Source organism: Podarcis filfolensis (genome assembly GCF_964270895.1).
Source record: "Podarcis filfolensis genome assembly, chromosome: 10".
Lineage (NCBI taxonomy): Eukaryota > Metazoa > Chordata > Lepidosauria > Squamata > Lacertidae > Podarcis > Podarcis filfolensis.
The window spans coordinates 62,360,048-62,384,385 of NC_139612.1; the positions used below are offsets into that span (position 1 = coordinate 62,360,048).

General features: G+C 46.5%; 1 protein-coding gene across 4 annotated transcripts in view; it reads left to right on the plus strand.

The window, feature by feature from the left end:
* The first annotated feature begins 5,418 nt into the window (after nt 1-5,418).
* The window catches only part of SOX5 (SRY-box transcription factor 5), a 770,837-nt gene continuing 751,917 nt past the window's right edge, over nt 5,419-24,338 (plus strand). For all 4 annotated transcript variants that reach the window (XM_083572723.1, XM_083572728.1, XM_083572719.1 and 1 more), the window contains exon 1: nt 5,419-6,081. The gene's annotated coding sequence lies outside the window, so the exon portion shown is untranslated. The remainder of the gene's footprint in view (nt 6,082-24,338) is intronic.

Sequence of the window (24,338 nt, forward strand, 5' to 3'; positions counted from 1 at the left end):
CCACTGTCATTGGCGCTGATTTGGGGCGAGATGTCAAAATCATGTGATGTCTTGTGCAGAATCTCACGCAATTTGGGGCAAGATCTCACTGAAAACCAGCACTACAACTCCCATCACCCCTAGCTAGCAGGACCAGTGATCAGGGATGATGGGAATTGTAGTCCAAAAACAGCTGGAGACCCAAGTTTGGGAAACACTGATGATTGCCTCTTAATTGGCTCTTCCTCAAGTTAAGCATTCCTAACCTCCCCAGCCTTTCCTACCAACAGGAGTGCTGGCTGGGGCTGATGGGAGCTGCAGGCTAGGAAAGGCTGTCCTATGCAACAGAGCTGCCAAAGCAGAAACAGAGTGCAGAATGCTCACGAATCCTTCCAGCTGATGTCTTGAAAGTCCCAAAGAAATCGGGGAGAGTGTTTGATCCTTCTGTTAATTATTGGTCTCAGTCACTATCAAGGCAGCATCTAGACACATCAAAGAAGCGTTTCAGTTTAAAGCATTGTACATTTAAACAAGGAAAACTGGTAGAGAAAAACAGAACTCCACATCGCCATCTGGTGGCACAATGTTATATCGCACATAAAAAGGTAAAGGGACCCCTGACCATTAGGTCCAGTCGTGGCCGACTCTGGGGTTGCGGCGCTCATCTCGCTTTATTGGCCGAGGGAGCCGGTGTACAGCTTCCAGGTCATGTGGCCAGCATGACTAAGCCGCTCCTGGCGAAACCAGAGCAGCACATGGAAACGCCGTTTACCTTCCCACTGGAGCGGTACCTATTTATCTACTTGCACTTTTGAACTGCTAGGTTGGCAGGAGCAGGGACCAAGCAACGGGAGCTCACCCCGTCGCGGGGATCCGAACCGCCAACCTTCTGATCGGCAAGTCCTAGGCTCTGTGGTTTAACCCACAGTGCCACCCACATCCCTCCATATCACACATACAACACATATAAATCGCTTTTTCTTTACCAGTCTAGCTGAGTCTCAAGTATTTGTAGAAAATAAGATTTTCCTTGCATAGAATAACAATAACCCAACTTTCTCTCTCTCTTTGATCAATCTGACTCTAGTGCTAGAATTGTTTCTTTCCTTCCTTAGCAATTCAGCCGAAATTGTCCCTAGCCTGCCTGACCAAGCACTCACTTTCCCTTTCCCTTCTCCAGGTCAGGTGCAAAACAATCAATAAAAAACAAGACATTTTGTTTCTCTCTTCAGATTGTGTACTTGTCCCCTTGGCACAATTCCTCTTCCCTCCTTTTGGGGCATCAGTAAAACTAGCCAATTTCCCAAATGCTGCTGCAGGACTCCAGGTCCCTTATCCCAGATCGTTGGCCATGCTGGGAATGACTGATGGGAGTTGGTGTCCAACAACATCTGGACGGCCACAGGTTCCTAGCTGTAGTGCAAAAGAAGGGTCTATATTTTCAGGGAGGGAAGTGCAATGTGCTTTAAGGGCTCTGCACACACCCCTCTGTTAGGATTCCTTCCCCTGAGAGAGTCATGCTGTGCATAGGTGACCTCTGGAATTGGCTACCACAATGTATAACAGCCACCAGTGGGGACAACTTTAAAAGGGGATTAGACACATTCAAGGAGGATAAGATGATGGATAGCTGCTAACCATGATGGCTTCAGCATCAGAGGCTGTGTGTCCCTGAATATCAGTTGCCATGGATCTTTAGCAGGAGACAGATGTGTGATCACATCTTCTCACTGGTGGTCTTCCTAGAGACATCTAGATGGCCACTATGAAAATGTAATGCTCTGGATCAGGATCAGGGCCAGATTTAGGTTTGATGAGGCCCTAAGGTACTGGTGGCGCTGTGGGTTAAACCACAGAGCCTAGGACTTGCTGATCAGAAGGTCGGCGGTTCGAATCCCCGCGACAGGGTGAGCTCCCGTTGCTCGGTCCCTGCTCCTGCCAACCTAGCAGTTCGAAAGCACGTCAAAGTGCAAGTAGATAAATAGGTACCGCTCCGGCTCATGCTTGCCACATGACCTGGAAGCTGTACGCTGGCTCCCTCGGCCAATAAAGCGAGATGAGCGCTGCAACCCCAGAGTCGGTCACGACTGCACCTAATGGTCAAGGGTCCCTTTACCTTTAAGGTACTGAGGGTATTGGGGCCCTTTATATGTCCAGCTGTCCTTTGTCAACAACAAATTGTTGCTGCTTTTTTGCGTTGAATGTTTTAGGGAGCAGGCTAGCAGGCGGGACCCATTACTTACATCACAACACAAAGCACTGTTGCTGTATGTAGGTTTTATTTTATTTGTTTATCTTATATTTTGGATATGTACATCCAGTTTTTCCCCCTTTAAATTTTTTTTGGGCCCCCAAGAGAGTGGGGCCCTAAACTATAGCTTGTTTAGCTTATACGTAAATCTGGCACTGATCAGGATTTCCCAAACTTGTGTCTCCACCTGGTTTTGGACTACAGCACCCATCACCCCTAGCTAACAGTACCAATGGTCAGGGATGATGGGAACTATAGTCCAAAACCATTGGGAGACCCAAGTCTAGATAGACCATTGGCCTGATCTGGCAGGGTGCTTTATATGTTCTTATGAAACAGGATTCTTCCACTACCCAATTTCCCCAACAACAACAACGTTTTTACAGTGCCCCACAATACTTTTCCTTGCTCCACATATACGCTCATGGGGCTGGAACCTTGGAGTCCTGGTAGATATCTCAAGGAATATGTTGACCCAGGGTGCGGCAGCTGTGAAAAAGGCAAATTCCAAGCTAGGGTCCCTTCTAGACTACCAGTTTACAGAGCAGCCATCCAGATTTGTTTGCACAAAGCTTTAGGGGAGGTTAGATGATATAGATCTAAGCAGAGCATGAGATTCTTAATCTCAGGTTCGTGGGTTCAAGCCCCTCCTTGGGCAAAAGACTCCTGCATTGCAGGGGGTTGAACTAGATGAACCTCGTGACTAATAATAATAATAATAATAATAATAATAATAATAATAATAATTTATTATTTATACCCTGCCTATCTGGCTGGGTTTCCCCAGCCACTCTGGGCGGCTCCTAACAGAATATTAAAAACACGATAAAATTCTACGATTCTAAGCTGATCACTTTGTGCAGAGGTTATACAGTGGTACCTTGGGTTACATACACTTCAGGTTACAGACTCCGCTAACCCAGAAATAGTACCTCAGGTTAAGAACTTTGCTTCAGGATGAGAACAGAAATCGTGCTCCAGTGACGCGGCAGCAGCAGGAGGCCCCATTAGCTAAAGTGGTGCTTCAGGTTAAGAACAGTTTCAGGTTAAGAATGGACCTCCAGAACGAATTAAGTACGTAATCAGAGGTACCACTGTACTACACAGCCTCATTTTCACACACACTTTCCAGTCATTCCTCCCCTCTTTACTTTTTTTTTTAATCCTCATATATATATATATATATATACACACACACACATATATATATATATATATAGATATAGATATAGATATATAGATATAGATATAGAGCAATGTGATGGTGGTAGAACAAGTGGGCTAGTTGAAGCAGAACAACTTTCAGAATATCCCCTTCTCTCCACAAACCATGTAGAGACGCAAATAAATACCCATCTCTTTGGAAACGTGCCATTCTCAAAGAGTCCCACTGATCAGGATGGGATCCCGAGGGTCATCTAGTCCAACCCCTTCCAATGCAGAAATCCTGCCCCCAGCCAGGTGGGCTGGAACCACGAGATGCACTAACCCATTATTAATACTAATGCACACACACACACAAGAATCAAGCACTGCAAAAAATGACAGCGGCAACTGCCGGTTTGCATTTCAAGGCCAGCGCACTCGGATTAGTTCATTTCTGCTCTGTGAATTATCGAAGGTCTTTCTGTGGCTGATGATGCAACTTTCCTTCTTCCCAGGCTGGGCGAGGGGAGGAGCCTCTTGCAGGCCCCGCCCCTTCCTCTCCACCGTCAGCCTTGGGACAGCCAGAGGGATATGACAGGGCGTCGATTTCTTGGGAGCAGCTTGTGAAACGGATGTCTTTCCTCACACCCCCCACCACGCAGCTTTCTCTCACTTTCTCTTTCTCCGACGCCCCCCTCCGCGCTTCGTTTTAAAGCAGCCGCGTCTCTGAACCGCCTCCTCCTCGGAGATGTCGCTGGTTCTGTCTCCGTCTTCGCTTTGCCTTTGCACCCACCCCGCAAAGGGTTAATCCAAGAATCCGCTGAGCAACTTTTGCGATGCTTTGCGAGCACAGAATTTGTGCTCTTAATCGCAACTGGAAGTCATCGGACATTAAAGTGAAGGGAACCAAAAAGCAATCGTTTTTCTTTTCTTTTCTTTTCTGAGATTTGACAGCTGCTTGCTCAGTGCAATCCCTACCAACCCCTTACTCGCGAGTAAGTCGCACTGAACTGAGTGGAGGTTTGCTCCCAAGTAAGCGCGCAATTAGGGGAAATGATCCGATGGGGATAGCTCCCAGATCACCAGCTTACAAGGAGCCTTGCAGACGGACCGAGAGGCAAAATAGACAGGTCTCTGCCCCGAGGTGCTTACAATCTAACTTTCAGCGGCGGGGTGGGGTGGAAGAAGAGAGCAACAGGCAACGAGTTGACGAAAACAGGCGCATCTCTACGTTCAGCCGGTCTCTACGCATGTTTACTCGGGAGTAAGCCCCGATGGAATCGCTGATATCCGAAGGATCCCAGCGTAGGTCCAGCGCCTTAGGAATAAGCCCCTCTGAATTCAGCAGCGCTTCTTTCTGAGCAGACGCGCTGCAGGTTGCGCTCTGAGGCTGCTGCGATCCCATGCACACTTGCTCCGGAGTAAGCCCCGCTGTTCCCAGCGGCACTTGCGCCTGAACAGACAAGTTTAGGATCCTGCTGCACGGCGCGCGCGTGAACATCATGCTGTCGATGATCCTTTAAATCGACAAAAAAGGGGCATGGATTTATTTTTGTAGTAAAACGATGCAGGCTAATTTCTTACGAAATATATATATTTGAAGATGGATAGTTCCTGCGCACTTTGCAACGTGTCTCAGATTATCCACATGACAATATATATGAAATAATAAAGGAAAGCTGGAAATCTGAGAGCCGGGGTGTGTGTGTGTTCCTTCTGGGACCCCCTCCACGCTCACAGAAGGGGGAATAGAAAGAGGAATACCATTAACTCTCCCTTTTCCTTCCTCTGTCCTTTTTTGCATTGAAGAGTGGGAGGGGGAATACCTTTGAAGCGGCCTCCCGCGATTGCGCCCCCCTCTCCTCCCCCGCGTCCGCGCCGCGCGCCGCTGCGCCCCGCGTCAATTACCAGCTCCGTTGTTTACAATCCGCCCCCGCAGCACGTTGGCAGGAAGGGCGGGGCGGAGGGCGGGGCGGAGGGGGGAGAGAGACCCCAGCTCCGCCCCCCAGCCCCAGCCCTGGCGTCGGCCTGCCTTTAGCCCCAGCTGGGAGGTCTGGAGGGTGGAGGTGATCCTATTGGAAGTTGGGCAGAGGGGGGAAGAGCAAAAAAGATCAGAGGAAGACAGCAGCCGGGTGTTTGTATGTGCAAAAAAGGCGACTCATCTCTCTCCCCCCCCCATCCATCTTTAGGGGGCACCATCTCCAGTCCCGGCCACCCTCCCCCCAACAAAACATCACATCACGTGGAGGGGAGGGGAGGCTGGAAGTAACTTCGAGCATCTATTGCGAGATTATTATTATTATTTTGCAAGCGAACGCCCATGCGTGTCGGTGCATCTCCTCTACGCACGCATTCACACGCAATTAACCTGCACGCTTCTCCGGGAGGGTTCTTTCTTGTCCCCCCCTCCCCTGCTACTTCTTGGATCTCTTCCCCCACCCCACCCGCTTTTGTCATTTGCGCTCGCCTTGTGGTGCTGTTTGTCTCTCCAGCTGCCTCATGACCAGCTAAGGGATTTCACCTCGTCCTTGAGAAAAAGGGAAGCCAGCAGATCAAGGCACAGACAGAAAAAGAGAGAGAGAGAGAGAGAGAGACGGTATCTCTCTCCCTCCCTCCTTCCTTCCCTCCAGTATATCTCTCTGCCGCTCTTCGCCATCTCCGCGTCTGACGGCCGAATCTCTCCAGGCCCGAGAGAGGAAAACCGGGTAGGTTTTTGCAAAAAGACGGAGCCACGGAGAACTTTCTCTGCGCGAGCGTGTGAAGGGTGGGTGGGTGGGATCTGCTGGGGAACCAGCCGTGCTGGTGGGATCTGCACTTCCTCTCTCCACCCCCCAACACTTTCCCAGGATCGCTCCGGATCAAACGGTGCTCAGTGTTTATTACAACTGGCTGCAAGGAGATGAGGGAGGCGGATGGAGAGCGAAGGGGTGGCGCGCAAGATTCGAGCCCCATATCGCCCTCGTTTTATTCTCTCTCTCTTTTTGGCGTGTGTGTAGATCTCAGTTGCTGCCCCCTTTCTCCCCCACCTTGGCAGACACGCACCGGGATCATGCCACCCCCCCCTCCTCTGGCCATGGTGCTGGAGAGAGAGAGAGAGAGAGAGAGAGAGAGAGAGAGAGAGAGAGAGAGAGGTATACATGCATGCACCAGCGAGGCCATGCGCGCCTCGCCAATGGGACCCTTGGCGAGGCGCTTTCAAAAACTTTGCAGCTTGGTTTGGCCCGCCTCCCCGGCCTCTCTGCAAACCCAGATCCTCGTGGGGGGACGGAGAAGGAAGCGTGGCAGAAGCTGTTGCTTTAGCGCCCAGCTCCTGCTCGGAGCTAAACCTAGCTGTCCTCCGCTGGAAGCAGAATACTGGGTTAGAGAGAGAGATGGTTTTGTTTTTTTTTTGTCTGGTCCAAAAAGGCTCCTCCTCTTTATTGATCTCCCTGCAGCGTGGGGAGAGTTTGGGGTTGGGGTGTCTCTGTGCATGTTGCTAGAAAGCTGAGCGACTGTGTGAGAAGGGGAGAAAATCTCTCTCTTTCTCGCTCTTGAATCTTGGACTGGGCTCCTGGTCCTCCGGGATCCCTCAGACAGGAAGCATTAAATTATTTTAATTGCCTCGGCTTTGTTTGTGTACGCCTGTGTGGGGAGGGAGAATGGAAAAGCATCCCTTCGGATGGAGATGGCATTTTGCTTGTCCCCCCCACACCAGCCTATTAAGGGGAAAAAATGAGGAGTGGGGTTTGTTTTATTTTGGGGGAAAATTTCATTGTCGTATCAATGCGTTTGTCTGCTTGCACTTTGCAGAGTATTATTGATCTACCATTCGGAGAGTAGTAGCTTCAGCAGTAGTAGAAAGGCATTGTTGACATACTTTCCAGCTAAGAATGCTCCTCTTTCCAAGTTTTGCTCTTTTTTCCCTTTTTTTAAAAAATCATTCCTCCTTAAAACGCTTTGGCTCGCTGAGAAAGGACTCGGAGACACTGTCTTTTTGCAGCTGTTACTCTTGCTCTTTCCCCGCCCCCCCCCCCCCAATAAAAGGAAGGGAGAGAGAAAAGTCAGAAAGGAAAGAAAAACTAATCCTAAATCAATGGATGCAATGATAATAAAGCAGCATATTTAAACTCTCAAAGCTAAGCTTTGCATGGGGAACACACAACTGCAGTGAACTTTGCCTTCTGAGAGAGTGAAGCGCCCTCACATCAGGGACTTTATTCTAACAAACGCGGCTGGGATCCTAGAATAACCGAGGTTGTTTTGTCAAGAACAGCATGGACAGATTCCCCCCATGGGATTTCTCTTCAACTCTGTGCTCTGGCCAAGGGCAGACCCAATAGCAATCTCTGGGATTTTCGGATAAGAAGACTGTGGGAATCTGCAGAAGACGGAGGGGCTGTTTTCTCCTCCTAGCTCATAAATAAGTGCCACATCCCAAGACGCTCCCAGGATTATTAATTTATTTATTTGCCATTGCTTCCTAATAACAAGCTTCTATCAGCTAACCGGGGAGATTTGCAGACATATAATGCTGCAATTCAATTTCAATTTATTTATTTTTTTGAAACGTGGAAGCAAACGCATTTTGCAAAATGTCTCCTGTGAACTGTGAACTGTAAGGGTGTGACTTGTACGCTAGCAGATTTCTGCACCTTTTCGAAGATAAGTTAGAATCTCTCCCCTCCCTCCCCTTTCCAAATTGAGAAGAGTTTTGCATAGATATGAAGATATAGGCAGCTGTGTTTGTCATTAGAGGAGGAGTTTGGGGGGGGGGCGGGGAGGAAGGCAAGAGGAATCCAAAACAGCAACAGTAGCACAGCACTTTAGACCAAGTCCAAAGACAAAGTAGCAAGTCTGCTTTTCAAAAGCTTTGTGAACGCAAGAGAGTTTGCTTGCTTTTTCTGACTTTTTAAATGGGTCCCAAGGAAGGTGTGCTACTGTTTGCTACATGCAGCTTCAAAGAACTGGAATGCAAGCCTCACGGAGAGATGGTAAATCTCAGCCTAATGGAGACTCCAGTTCCAGAGGCACTGTATTCGTGAATATTGGCCACGAGGAAGACTGCCTTTGTGCTCTGCTGACGGGCACCCCAAAGGCAACTTTCCAGATCTGAAAACAGCTGAAATAAATGGACGTGGAGAGATCCAGCAGGATGCTGAAGCTCAGCTCAGCTCCAGAAAGCATCTCTGTCGCATTTGAATATCCATAGAGCAAAAGTTTTGCAGGTTGCTTGCCCCAGCTGATTTAAATTTAGCTTCTGCCTGAAGCCCCACTAAAGCCATCGAGAAGTATTTTAAACCAATTCTCTAGGCTTCTCTCCAGATTCTGTGCAAGCGTGACATGCTCATCCCTTTCGTATCTTTCCCTGAGAAAGATCACAAGGTTGTGTCTGAGATTCTTCTCTAGGAAGTTCAATTAGACGTTGCAAAGGTAGATGAAGCACTTTAAAAAGAAAGCAGAAGGGATGCCTTATTCTGCAAAAGAAGTTTGCAACTATTTTGGCAGCAGTTGCAGGGAAAGAAAAAGATGCTCGTGGTATTTCCCCCCGATAGGGTAATATTCGGCAAGATCTCAGCTAAGTGGTTTGTTAAGAAGAGCAATCATTAATTGGCTGTGTTTCGATAATCCTACGTGATCTGAAAATGAACACTGCATTGGCATCCTTCGTTAGCACTTTTGGTCAAAATGTAAGCTGCCTCAAATGCCTGCTGCAAAGTTTGCAGAGCAGGACTTGACAATCTGCTGACTTCTTTTGTGGACTGGAGGTTAGAGTAGTGAAGAGATGTTGACAGTTTCAAGTTCACTCACTTCAGGGCTCTGTGTGGTTTCTCAACTTGCCCAGTGTGGTCTAGGAGATGCTTTGCTGCACTTACAAAGTGCAGTTATTTATATTACGTTTGCGCAAAATGGCTTGTAGCATACTGCGAGGATCCCAACGGGGTTAAAGAGTTGTGCTGTACTTTATTGTGCTGTACTCACCACTTACTTCCTTGCCGCGGGATCACATTTGTCCAGTGCTATACCAGCTGCACTGGCTCCCGGTGGAGTACAGGATCAGGTTTAAGGTGCTGGTTTTAACCTTTAAAGCCCTATACGGCCTAGGACCCTCGTACGTATGGGACTGCTTCTCCTGGTATGCCCCATGGAGGACCTTACGGTCTTCAAATAAAAACATCTTGGAGATCCCAGGCCACAGGGAGGTTAGGCTGGCCTTGACCAGAGCCAGGGTTTTTTCGGCCATGGCCCTGATCTGGTGGGACGCTTATCACAAGAGACTAGGGCCCTGTGGGACTTGACATCTTTCCGCAGGGCCTGCAAGATGGAGCTGTTCCTCCAGGCCTTTGGCCAAGGCACAGCCTGACTCCCGCTCTCTCCTCATAAGAACTTGCATGAAAGTAGCCCCCCCCCAACTTTTCTCACAGGCTCATATAAGATCAGTATAAGCAGTTAGGCCTGGTGAGCATTTAAGGTCCCCATCCCTAATTTGCGGGTTGCCATCTGATTATATTTCACTTTGATTCTGATTTGATTTTAGGATGTATTTTAATTGATTACTTGATTTTATGGTAATATGTTATATATTTGACTTTAGCTGCTCTGAGCAAGTTTAGCTGGTGTTAAATACCATCTATACACCATTTTCATAACATTTTCTTTAAGTGCACTGCATGCAGTAAAATTAATACCATCCTTCCATAATCTTTCCCATGATTCTAATTGAATATTATATCAAAAAACTTTAGCCCAGTGTATCATCACATTTACTAGGAGTTGTTTCTTTTTGTTTTCCAGTGTTGTTGTTGTTGTTTAGTCGTGTCCAACTCTTCGTGACCCCATGGACCAGAGCACGCCAGGCACTCCTGTCTTCCACTGCCTCCCGCAGTTTGGTCAAACTCATGCTGGTGGCTTTGAGAACACTGTCCAATCATCTCGTCCTCTGTCGTCCCCTTCTCCTTATGCCCTCCATCTTTCCCAACATCAGGGTCTTTTCCAGGGAGTCTTCTCTTCTCATGAGGTGGCCCAAGTATTGGAGCCTCAGGGCTGATTTCCTTCAGAATGGATTGGTTTGATCTTCTTGCAGTCCATGGGACTCTCAAGAGTCTCCTCCAGCACCATAGTTCAAAAGCATCAATTCTTCGGCGATCAGCCTTCTTTATAGTCCAGCTCTCACTTCCATACATCACTACTGGGAAAACCATAGCTTTAACTATATGGGCCTTTGTTGGCAAGGTGATGTCTCTGCTTTTAAAGATTCTGTCTAGGTTTGTCATTGCTTTTCTTCCAAGAAGTAGGCGTTTTTTAATTTCGTGACTGCTGTCACCATCTGCAGTGATCATGGAGCCCAAGAAAGTAAAATCTCTCACTGCCTCCATTTCTTCCCCTTCTATTTGCCAGGAGGTGATGGGCCCAGTGGCCATGATCTTAGGTTTTTTGATGTTTTCCAGTGTACTTCATATCAATAAAAAACTGCCATAAGCAAATTTTTATTCTGAAAGTGTGGCCCAGAGAAAAAAGCTTGAGAACCACTGGCCGACATGAACTAGCAGCAACTTTCTGGGGTTTTAGGCAGGTGCTTGAGTCTGCTTACCTGGAGAGGCTGGGGATTGAACCTGGCACCTTCTGCATGCAAAGCAGGTGCTCTCCCACTGAGCTACAGCCCCTCCCCATCATTCATGACTCCGGTGTCTGGAGGAAATCCCCTCCCTTCCTCCAAACTGCTTCTCAAATTACAACTCAAATTACCGCCAGCTCATATCTGCACAGCCCCACTCTGGTTCCATCATACCAGAGTGTGACAGAATGTTAGGAGTACTAATAATGATACCACCACGTACTGTGAACATAATTTTCACTCTTCGCTGCTGATGTGCTCTGGAGTTTTAAGATCTACCAGTGAAAAGTCACAACACTTAGAAGCAATGGGGGGAAAATAGCAATTTCAGCATTATGCTGAAAACACTGGCTTCAGCTACCCTTCTTTTGTTGTGGAATGTTGCAACGCTCTTAAGGGTTGGTAGATTAGATTTTTTATTTTATTTTTTAGATTATGTGCATAATCTTTGTGACAGTCTTTTACTTTCTTTAGCATATGAACAATTGTATCAAATCCTACTTCTCTCGGGTCTCTTGAAGAAAATAGCCATTTTAAAATTTCTGGGGAATTTTTTTGTCTGAGCAAGAACTGAGTAGCCAGGCCTCATTCTGCTACAATAAGATTTTCCTTTCTTATTGTTTTCAACAAAATGTAAGTTCATTAGCCTATATATATAGGTGGGGACCTTTGAGCCTCCAGATATTTCAGCTGCGAGTCCTTAGGCTCCCCATCCAGATCTTTCAATGGCAGTGTGGCAGTCAGGAGGCAAAGGTAAAAAGTAAAGATAAAGGTCCTCTGGACAGTGAAGTCTACTCAAAGGCAACTATGGGGTTGCAGTGCTCATCTCGCTTTCAGGCTGAGGGAGCCGGCGTTTGTCCACAGACAGCTTTCTGGGTCATGTGGCAACAGGACTAAACCGCTTCTGGTGCAACAGAACTCCATGACAGAAGCCAGAACTTATGGAAATGCCGTTTACCTTCCCGCCACAGCGGTACTTATTTATCTACTTGCACTGGCGTGCTTTTGAACTGCTAGGTTGGCAGGAGCTGGGACTGAGCAATGGGAGCTCACTCCGTCGTGGGGATTCGAACCACCGACCTTCCAATCAGCAAACCCAAGTGTGGCAGTCAGGAGGCAGAAGCAGGGTGCACACCAACATGGTGCATCAGGTGCAGTCAGTGAGCAAACGGAGGGGCATTTGTGAAGATCCTTTCTGTGACATCTAGTTCAGGAGTCAGGAACCTTCCGCTAAGGGTCTCATGATTTGGGGAGGAATAATCTGCTGGGTGCCACTTACTTGCAGTTGGCAAACTGGGGCCAAGAGGCTGTGGGGCTGGAGACAAAAGGAGCACCCTTTCTCTGTCTGTCTGTGCCACCTTTCCTCTATTTTTCATTTTACTCCTCTATATATGTTTGAAAGTAAGTAAGCCTAGTACAGTGGTACCTCGGGTTAAGTACTTAATTCATTCCGGAGGTCCGTTCTTAACCTGAAACTGTTCTTAACCTGAAGCACCACTATGGCTAATGGGGTCTCCCGCTGCTGCCGCACCGCCAGAGCACGTTTTCTGTTCTCATCCTGAAGCAAAGTTCTTAACCTGAAGCACTATTTCTGGGTTAGAGGAGTCTGTAACCTGAAGCGTATGTAACCTGAAGCATATGTAACCTGAGGTACCACTGTACCCCAGTACGCTGGCTGTTTGGCCGTAATAACAGTAATAAAACTGTTTGGCCGTAATAAAAACATTCATTTCTAGTGTCCTGAGCTACAGGTTGCCCATCCTATTCCAACTTGCCTTGCTTCCCACCAAGACAAACTTTGCTGTGGGGCAGGTATACGCACATCACAACAATGTCTAGACAGGAGGTCAAGCTGAACTGGAAGGTTCCCACAGGTTAATCCTTGGCTACTGGTGGAGGTGTCAGGATATGGAAAAGGGAGAATTCACTGCTCCAGGAAAGGATGGCAACTCAGCACCAGACACCCTGGGTTGCGATGCATCCTCTTCAGGTCCAGAACCCCAGCTCTTTTGTCTGAGGCCAGCACTTTATTCCTCCCACTGACCCCACTGCCTCTCTGTTCTCTGCTGGTCGAAAGCCTACCCATGTCCTTGATCTGAAATTCCTCTCTCCAAGAGCACAGATGCACTTAGATTTCTCTCAGCCTGCCGACAGCATATGCCTTTTGACAGTCTGAAGAGGTCCTTCTCTAACATTTATGACAGCATTTCCCCTTCTGCCTCTCCCCGTTTCCCTCTATTTTTATATTGGTCTCAAACTGTAGATGGAAGCCCACAGGTAATCTACAATGGAATCCATTAATATTGGCGATTTTCAGGAACTCAAGGACAATTACTTTCTTCCTTACTAATCCCCCGCTGCTTTTTCCATCTGTGCAGGAGGCCTGAGACTGTAAGAATGCCACTTTGGCTCCGTGTATCAAATACAGAACTCTCTTATTGCTCCTAAACCTACCTCCAGTGAGGCTGGGAAATCGAACTTGAGTGCCCCAGAGCACTGCTGCCTACTGGGATGCGTCACAGATGCAGCAGTCCCTTTTAGAGTTTTATTTGATGCACCCACTGGTCCTGACAATTGTCGGCTAACTGACCCCATCAGCAAGCCATCTCCTAATAGGAGATATAGATGAAGCCATTCTTTCCTATTGCACTTTCAGATGGAAAATAACAAGCTTCAATCTGAAAAATAAATAAATCATGGCCAGTGGATTCATTTGTCTATGTCTATATCTATATCTGTATCTATATCAGAGAGGATGAACCTGTAGCCTTCCAGATGGATGTCAGTGCATGTGTCAACAATAACTCACATGGCGTCAGTGAAGTTAACCCTTTATTCAAAGAAACACGGCAGCCGAGGCCTAGAGAGCACAGCAACTCTTCCTGGTAGATCTTGCCCCTATGATGCAGTTCTGGGGACTTAATGTCCCCACTTTCCCACAGCTTCTTTAGTCTCCTCCTCCCTTGGGACCGTCCCAAGCAATCTGAGACTCTGATGCCTTGTCTGTCTTTGCTCTGCCTTTTTCATACTTCTTCTGGTTCTGGGAGACCGGGGGGGGGGGGGTGTCACAGCAGGAGGGGGAGACATCCTGGATTCTTCAGCAGCCTGACTTACCTCTGTCTCTTGGCTCCCCTCCTCTCCAGCCTCCGCTTCTGTACTTCTCTCTGCCGCAGCCTCTTCCTGCTCACAAAACCCTGTTGCCTCTTCAGCTTCCAACACCTCCTCCTCCAAGTCTGATCCTTCTTCTTCCTCTGACCCCTCATCATCGTCATCCCACCACCAATCCCCTGGCTCTGAGCCTTCTTCCCTTGGTTGTTCCTTATCTGGTGCCTCCCACTGCTCCTCTGCATCCAGCCAGTGTGTGACACTGGACTTCAGCTCTCATTTCCTCTGGGCTATACTGACTGGGGCTCATGAGAGTTGGAGTCCAAAAATACCCGGAGGGCCGCAGGTTTGCTACATTTCTAGATCCATGCATGCTCACCTGTGCGGCAGCCATTATCCCATCTGTTGGAGCCTGCACAGTTCCTTCCAAGAGGCTGAGTTAGGATGGGTGACAGGAGTGGAAGATACCCATGTGGGTTTGTCAACTGGTAAATGTAAGCTGCTGGACCCAGAGGAATTTAGTTATGTTTCAATTCCCACTGATGTTGTAGTGAAGCAGACTTGTTCTTTGAGGCTTCAGAAGGTGGGCCTGGAAGCAATAAGTGGAAATTACAGAGGACTGTATTGAGGCTAAATGTTAGGAAAAACTTCCTAATGGATTAAGTAGTTTGGCAGTAGACTGGGCTGCCTCATGGAACTCATGCGTAGGGCTGGGTGATATATCAATATACAGTCATACCTCGGGTTAAATACGCTTCAGGTTGAGTGTTTTCAGGTTGCGTCCTGCGGCAGCCCATAAGTACCAGTTAACCTGTTCCATTACTTCCGGATTTCGCCACTCACGCATGCGCAGACGCTCAAAATGATGTCACGCGCATGCGCAGAAGTGGCGAATTGCGGATGCGCAAACGTGGTTTGCGTTCTGCTTAGGATGCAAACGGGGCTCCAGAACGGATCCCGTTCGCATCCAGAGGTACCACTGTATTGTCCAAATCCAGCTTGAAATCCATATTGTGATATCGGTTTCATAATTTTTGACCTGGCAATATATCAAAAATCAAGATGTGTGTGTGCTATGCAAAAATCACAATGCGGGGAAAACCCATGAAGCCATCTAATGCCTCTATATAGCTCCATCCTTATTTCAGACATTGTGAAATATCGGTGTATCACGATGTTTAGATGGTGATATATCACAATATTGAAAACCAGATATCACCCAGCCCTAGTCATGGGCTCTCCTCTGGGTGTATGCAGGCAGGGGGTGGAGAGTTGTCCATCAGGGATGCTGTAGTCACCTCGTCTGATGTTGGTCCTTCACTGAGTAGGGGTTGGGGTATATGACGCATCCAAGTTCCCTTCCAGCTCTACGGTTCTATGAATTAATTGGGGGCAAATTAGTCATGACGAATTCCATTTCGGGGGGCCATAAGTGTGAGTAATTTCCTCTGAATCTACTCCGGGAACTCCATTCAGCAGTCCACTAAATCAGCCTTCATTTACCACGTATTACCGAAGCAGCTCGCAGGAAGCGGAAGCTGAGAATACTCTGCTGCCGAGATGTTCCAAGTTTCCAACACATAGAGCCAAAGTTTCACAGCTTTAGGTATGTCAGCTCCTTTCAAAGGTTTGGGGTTAGGAGCAGGGCAGTGACTGATCCCCGCCACTTGGTTTAATGATCTAGCACAGGGGTCAGCAAACTTTTTCAGCAGGGGGCTGGTCCACAGTCCCTCAGACCTTGTGGGGGGTTGGACTATATTTTGAAGGGGGAAAAAATGAACGAATTCCCGTGCCCCACAAATAACACAGAGATGCATTTTAAATAAAAGCACACATTCTACTCATGTAAAAACACCAAGCAGGCCCCACAAATAACCTAGAGATGCAATTTAAATAAAAGGGCACATTCTGCTCATGTAAGAACATGCTGATTCCTGGACCATCTGCAGGCCGGATTTAGAAGGCGATTGGGCTGGATCTGGCCCCCGGGCCTTAGTTTGCCTACCCATGATCTAGCAGTTGTTCCTCATCTTTGTGGAACAGTACATGAGGGTGCTGTCTGGGTGCTGTCCAGATCCTGCTGTCAGGCTCTTCCCGAGGGCATTCTTCCTGAATCAGTCCTTGTTGTCATTTGATGTGAACCACTTTGAGGAGTTTTCATTGTTTCGATTAAGTGGTATATACAGTAAAGTAAAAGTAAAGGGACCCCTGACCATTAGGTCCAGTCATGACCGACTCTGGGGTTGCGGCACTCATCTTGCTTTATTGGCTGAGGGAGCCGGCGTACAGCTTCCGGGTCATGTGGCCAGCGTGACTAAGCCACTTCTGGCAAACCAGAGCAGCGCACGGAAACGCCATTTACCTTCACGCCGGAGCGGTACCTATTTATCTACTTGCACTTTGACATGCTTTCAAACTGCTAGGTGGGCAGGAGCTGGGACTGAGCAACAGGAGCTCACCCTTTCGCGGGGATTCGAACCGCCAACCTTCCGACTGGCAAGCCCTAGGCTCTGTGGTTTAGACCACAGCTCCACCTGTGTCCCTTGCCTCTCCCTTACCAGTTGCTTATTCAAGGTTGTTTCCAATAAGCCCTGCATGCCAACTTAACTGTATTGCTTCTATGGCAGTGCTGTAATAGGAGGGGGGCAAGCTATTTTGGAACTGTGGAAAGATTAGTGTTTTGGCTCAGCATGAAACAATAATGTGTGAAAAGTATAAGATCACACCTTAGGGAAACTGCATATTTATGCATAATCTGACAGTGAGATCTTGCCAGGTTTTTTTTTCTTTTCGTGTTGTTGTTGACTCTGTGTAAAAGGAGAATGAAGGTTTCTGATGCATGTCTTCATAGAGATGTTATCGTGACTGTTGAGATTTGAAGTCTGCTTCAAGGATGTGCAGATTAGTTCAGGTTTCCCACTTCCTAGTCCCCCACCCAAACATCTATGTTTTGATCTAAACATGATCATTTTCTAATTATTGCGCACACAAAAACTGCTCTAAAAGAGACAGCTGTAGAGGTCAGTTCAAAAGTCAAATGGCCATTGATAACTAAGTAATAAAAAAGGTGACCATTTTTACCCTTAACAGGAAGAAGGAAGGAAGGCAGCAGAAAGGAGGAAAGGGTTTGTGGGAGAGGTCTGCACAAACCACAGGATTCAATGTGGACCCCAATTTGATGCTTCAGGAAACAGCCTGCCTCAGATACCTTGTGGACTGCCTGATTTAGCTGTGGGTCCATTTAAATCTACACACACACAATTGGAAAATAAAATACAGTGGTACCTCGGGTTAAGTACTTAATTGGTTCTGGAGGTCCGTTCTTAACCTGAAACTGTTCTTAACCTGAAGCACCACTTTAGCTAATGGGGCCTCCCGCTGCTGCCGCACCAACGGAGCACGATTTCTGTTCTCATCCTGAAGCAAAGTTCTTAACCTGAAGCACTATTTCTGGGTTAGCAGAGTCTGTAACCTGAAGCGTATGTAACCTGAGGTACCACTGTAACATCTCTCCCCCCCCCCCCGCTTGACAGAAGTGGATAGAAAACACACACAAACACACACACACTAAATAAAGCCTGCAAAATTCCAGGCAAAGTGGTTGGTAACTTTAACTTTTTATTTTTGGACAGAATTTGATGAAATTTGCTAGCACTATTGCTCTTTTGGAAGGCACGAACCCAGCCAAATTTCGGAAGGATAGCTACAGTGGTTTTCCCTGCAAGAATGGCCATTCTAGTTTTATTGTGGGTTAAAAAGTATTGCTTAACCTCCCCTAGCAACTCTCAGCACCCATTAAAAAAAATACAACCTATAAGCAGGCCACAAGGGCAATATCTCCCCCTTGCTGTTATTAGTGGCCCAAGGTCACCCAGTGAACTCTATTGCTGAGTGAGAATTTAAGCCATGTTCTCCTTGGTCCTCGTCCGATATTCTAAACACCAAACCACATTGGCTCACTGCACAAGTAACCACTGATCGCTTTATCCTTCTGCACTTTCAAAGGGGATGTCCTAAAACTTTGTTGTTGCTTTAAAACACACCATTTGGCCCTTAATTTGGAAGGTGATTGACTATGTCTGTGGCCTCTTTTTATGCTCACCTTGGAGTGGGCTGGAGCTCTCCTTTTAATATATATTTTATGGATGAGCATTTTAGGTTCCTATTATATTCTTCTCCTTATATTCCATTTCAACTTTTTTGGTTCTTAAGCCACTCTGAGGCACTTTCGTGTAAAAACTAACTAAATAAATCACTAATTAAAAATAGTCCAGTACCACCTCAGAGATAAACAAAGTTTGTTCTAGGTATACCTAAGTTTGTTCTGTATACCTACAGAGACCTAGAACAAACTTAGTTGGTCTCTGAGGTGCTACTGGACTATTTTTTAAATTTTTTATTTCGACTGCTTCAAACCAACACGGCTACCTACCTGTAAGTAAGTAAGTAAGTAAGTAAAATTAAATAAATAAATTGGATGTCATCACCGCATCTTCCATAGTTGAAATATTATATACTAAAATAGAAAACATATCTAGGATTACCCTTGTTTTATTTTCATAACTGATCTTGCTTTTGCATCTTTTGAAGTAGTCTGTGATGCATAGAAAAATAGAAGGGAGAAACTTCCCTTATTTCTTATTTGCATGCCAAAACAAGCTTTGCCAGCTACTTTTCTGCACGTTGCTAAGGACACAGGAGACAGTTAAAAGAAGAATCTGGCAGCCATTAATTCACCAAATACTGACATAGATCAGGAGGTGGAATTTGAACTCCAGTCCAGGGTTGGGTGGACTCTCAGACCTGTGGTGGTCCGTGTTCAAGAATGGTGAACAACAGCCTTCCTCCTTTCCCTCGAGGCAATTGTGTGGATTGGGCCAGAGGGAAATGGCCACAAAATGATCCACAGTGACAGTCACAATTAAATCGGCCTGTGATGTGGTTGCCACTGAAGGCATCTTGTTCAAGATCCCTCAGCGGTTCTCAACCTGTGGGTCCACAGATGTTGTTGGACGACAACTCCCATCATCCCTGAGCTCTGGCCTTCCTAGCTAGGGGTAGAATCATAGAATCATAGAGTTGGAAGAGACCACAAGGGCCATCGAGTCCAACCCCCTGCCAAGCAGGAAACACCATCAGAGCACTCCTGACATATGGTTGTCAAGCCTCTGCTTAAAGACCTCCAAAGAAGGAGACTCCACCACACTCCTTGGCAGCAAATTCCACTGTCGAACAGCTCTTACTGTCAGGAAGTTCTTCCTAATGTTTAGGTGGAATCTTCTTTCTTGTAGTTTGGAACCATTGCTCCGTGTCCGCTTCTCTGGAGCAGCAGAAAACAAACTTTCTCCCTCCTCTATGTGACATCCTTTTATATATTTGAACATGGCTATCATATCACCCCTTAACCTCCTCTTCTCCAGGCTAAACATGCCCAGCTCCCTTAGGGTGATGGGAGTTGTAGTTCAACAACATCTGGGGACCCACAGGTTGAGAAAGGCTGCTAGATTCTGAGTCTGCCAGTGGTTTGTTTCTATTTGTTACATTGATTTTAATCAACAATCAGACAAATTCATGGAGGATGACTTTGCTACGAGTCATGCTAGCCACATAGTATGCACAGTATCAGTTTCAATATCAGCTGCAGGAATCAAAACTTTTGCACTCGGTTCCTGCCTGTGGATCCCCATATGTATCTGGTTGATCACTGTGAGAACCAGTGGCGTAGCGTGGGGGGTGCAGGGGGGGCCGGCCGCACCGGGCGCAACATCTGGGGGTTAGGGTTAGGGGGCACAAATCCACGGGTTAGGGGGCGCAAATTACTTGCCTTGCCCCGGGTGCTGACAACCCATGCTACGCCACTGGTGAGAACCAGATCTTGGATTAGATGGACCTGATCCCGCTGCAGGGCTCTTTTTATGTCCTTATGTGAAGCTAACTTGGAGGGGGAATATGGAAGGTTTTGTTCAAGTGAAAATGAGCTGGGGAAAAATATCAAGGGAAGCTACAGGGATGCCATTTAAATTCCACCAATATATATTTTGGGGAAAGAGTCTGCATATTTCTTGAAAGAAGACCCGCCCTTCTAGGCTTTGCTGGGCAGATGAAGGAAAACCATCTCTGGGAAAATGTACCCTGGAAGAGGACAAATCAAATGCAGAGCAATCACTTTATCGACACAGCCCAGAACTGTATATATTTATACGTGTTCAAATTTGAAAGTTAACACCTTTTCCTTGTTGGCCTACTTTTGTTAAAGTTGCTTCTAAATTATTGATGGAAAAGGCAATTGCGCATTACCTTGTGGTGCAAATGTTTTTAAGGGAAGAACACTGTGCTACTTTCTGAACGAGGGAAATCTTCACATGGCTTTAGGGTTAGGGTTCACAGTTTTCGAACCAGCTGGGTAGCTGTCCTCTTACCAGCAGTTTGATCTGCCGCAAGGAAGAGGTGGTTTAGCTTAGTTCCATACCCTAAACAGCTTCTCTTGCCGGTTTCTGCAGAGCACTTCTGTCTTAAAGGGGCAGGAGGAAGACAGGATGCGTGCTGGGTTTCTGGTCCATTGTCAACTCCTAACTCCATGGCATTTTGCAAAGATGTTTTCTTTGCAGATTCGGATTGCTGATCAGCTGAGTGTCTGTGCATGGCAGCCTGGGACTCATCTGTCCCTTTAACCCCAAAAATTTGCAACCTCCCTGTTCTGCTGATGGAAGCCTTTCTCTTTTAACTGAATGATACCTTTGGATATGAGCAGAGAAATGATATATTTTTAGAAAACGGACTTTAAGAGGGGTAATGCAGAAAGATTTGAAAGCGAAGTGTAATGCAAGCAATCGTCGAAACTTTTTATTGGATGTTATTTCAAAACTGAAATAAAACTGGTTTCGATGTTGTGTTTTGAATTGTTGTAACCTGCTCTGGGACTTTAGGGTGAAAGGCAGGCAATGAACTAAAATGATATATATTAATATAGAACAGAGCTTGCCCAGGATGGAGGAAAGAGAGGGGTGTGGAAGTTTGTGTAGAATCTAGCCAACTGTCTCCTCCTCCTTTTTACTGGCTCTGCCCACCAGTTACATGTGGCCCCTCAGAAGGTTTTCCAGAACGGAAAGTGGCCCTTGACTTCCAAAGGTTTCCCTCCCAGGTCTCAGACACCAACTTTGAGGCTGTAGAAGGCAATGCCCATCTGTGCCTGTTAGGAAAGCACTTTCTGTGACAGTGCTGTTCAGATAGACTGGCGCAATAAACACCCCTCCTTTCACGGCGGTAACGTTACATACAATGCCAGTGTATGAAACGATTTGTTTTCTCTTGAACTAAGTGAGAATGCACTTGTGCAGTACTACAAATGTCTGTGATTTATTAGGACTTTCTCTCCCTCTCCCTGCCTCTCTCTTATTGGCCAGGATTTCTTTTGTTTGAAGGAGTTTTCCTATGTAAAGTTGCCACGTCTTAAGAGCTGCTTTGTGCTTTGTAGTGGCAAAGGTGTTGCCACATTCCTGCAGGTAGGAGTCATAAAGGGTGAAGAGGGGGAATACATCACGAAATACCCTGAGGTGTGTGTGTGTGTGTGTGTGTGTGCGCGCGCAGGCCTGTAAGCTTGCCAAATCTGAATCAGCCCTGAGATATCCCCTTGGACAGTCGTTTGGCTGGCAGAAATTAGCAGATGATAATGGTTATTAGTTCCAAGCCATAAAAAGCTGAGGGATGGCCTGAGCAGCTGATTTCATCCGGTTTTGGTCTTGTTGGCAATTGATCATAGGTTTTCTTCCATCCCATTGCATAGCATCTCATTCTGTTGCACAATGTCCTGTCCAACTCTATGCATTCTGAGTACATTTTCCACATGAAAGACACAACCTTTATGTAAAATATGGGATGGGTATTTCTCTGTTTGTGGATTATTATTTTTTAAGCTGCTTGTAAAAATTCACCAGCGTTTTAGTGTGAATTTATCCTAATATACACATGTTTGTATGCAATTTTGCCTAATATACACATTTTTGCAAAACGATTTCCACTAATGTAACACCTTTTTCTGTGCTGTTTTCACCAGCATGTGCCTTTTATGCACACATTGCCCTGGTATATGCATTTATGTACACATTACTTGGCAGGAGAAGATCTGGAGAAGTGACTCCTTGTCCTTCAGTTGATGGCTGAAAACTTTATTCCAAAAGGCTTTTGGGAACTGACTGCTTTTAATGAGGGGCTTGTGTCATGCTGTTTGTGTTATGGTTGTATGTTTTTAATGGAATAGACATATATAAGATTTTTTTCTATGTTTTTAACTGTTCTTGTTTCGTCTGTAAACTGCCTGCGGTCTCTGTCAGGGAAGAAGGCAAAGCATAATCAATATATTATAATTATTGAGTCATTCTTCCAGCTTCTGATATTCTCTTTGCAGCTATAAGGTCTAAACATTTGCTTTAAAAAGAAAAAGGTTAGAATTATTTGGAAGCAGAACACAGGAACACATCCTCAGTTTCCCCCTGTGGTCCCACAGAATCTCAGAAGTCGAACATTTTCTAGCATCTCAGAAGTCGAACGTTTTGGTTATTGAACACCAAAAACCTAGAAGTAAATGCTTCCGTTTTTGAACATGCCTCAGAAGTTGAACGACTTCTGCTGTATTTCACAATTTTCTCTATTGAATTGACAGACTGCCCTTTGTGCCTCGGTTTTCAAACGTTTCAGAAGTTGAACGGTCTTCCGGAATGGATTACGTTTGAAAACCGAGGTACCACTGTACGTTCACACAGGTCTGCTACTTGAACAGCAATGTCCCTTTCATTTACACCAGGCCTGGGGAACATGTGGCCCTCCAGATGCAGTTGGACTACAAATCCCATCAGCCCCAGCCAGCATAACCAATGGTCAGGGATGATGGGAGCTGTAGTTCAGTAACACCTGGTGGGTCACAAATTCCTCATCACTTCTTTACATAGATACACACACACACACACACACCAGACAGAGTTACATAGGGAGAAATAATCCGCGTTTGGGGAATCTCATAAATACAAAGACTTTTATACCTGGAATAATAACAAGTTATTAAATGCTGTTGTGGATATCAAGCCAAAAATGACAGATGCCTTTATCCGTCTTCTCTGGCTCTTTGCCATCTGCATGAGGAGCTCAGGTGTGCTCGGTGTGCAGATGGAGCCCAGCTTAATTAATCTGTCTTGGCCGCAACACAGTTTTGCGAGCCACTGGTCAAAAGAATTTGGAAGATTTTGTGTGTAGGCAAACGGATTGCGCCCATCCCTATCTAAGTCGCAAGAGACCAGGGCTGGAAGCCTGTGGTCCAGTCTCTCTCTAGCCCAAGGCTTTACAGAGCGAGCTCCTCTCAGCCTCAGTTTCCTGTCTGCAAAATGGAGACATAGCAATAAACCACAGCTTGACCCAAAGAAAACATTCCAACCGGTTGTGACGTTTGCCCACTCATTATGGAGATGTCGTACTGGGGGAGAGAAAGAAAGGGTTAATAGGCTGACCAATAAGAAAGCCCAGGGGTGGAGCCTAACTGTGTTTAAGGCTCAAAACAGGGGTTTGGGCAGTTAGTTTGGTGGGTTTCTTGTGGGTGGGAGGCATAGGAGTCAGAGTGAGTTAGAAACAGAGGGGAGACAGAGAGAGTGAATCGGATTATAGTGTTTCAAAGTATTTTAAACTTGCTTCTGTTCACAATAAACTGGAATCTTTGTTAATACGTTGCAACCTGACTGAGTCTGAATATATTACCGGGGAAACCTGGTTGATAGCAGTGGAAGAGATAAGCCATGGTGGTGCAGGGTCAATAGTCTGTGGAACGACTGGGGGGCCCTGTGCGAACCAGAGATATGTAGGTTTGCATTAGGGCTGAGCTGTGCTGAATTCCGTCCATCAATTTCCCTATCCCACTCATGAGCAGGGAAATGGGGGCATTTAGATGAACTTGGCACAGTGGGGCTGAATTCTGGGGAGTGGCTAATAAACATTGACACGGACAGTGCAAGTTGCTGGTGGCTGCCATTGTGTTTTCCTTGAATAGCAACTCCTTTTTTTTAAAAAAAATTGTTGATAATGCCAAGGTTGCCGGTTTGATCCCCGTATGGAATAGCTCCATATTTCTGCATTGCAGGGGGTTGAACTAGATGATCCTAAAGGTCCCTTCCAACAATTCTATGATTCTAAGAGGGTTCTAAGAGGTGCTCTTGAGAGTCCCATGGAATGCAAGAAGATCAAACCGATCCATTCTGGAGGAAATCAGCCCTGAGTGCTCACTGG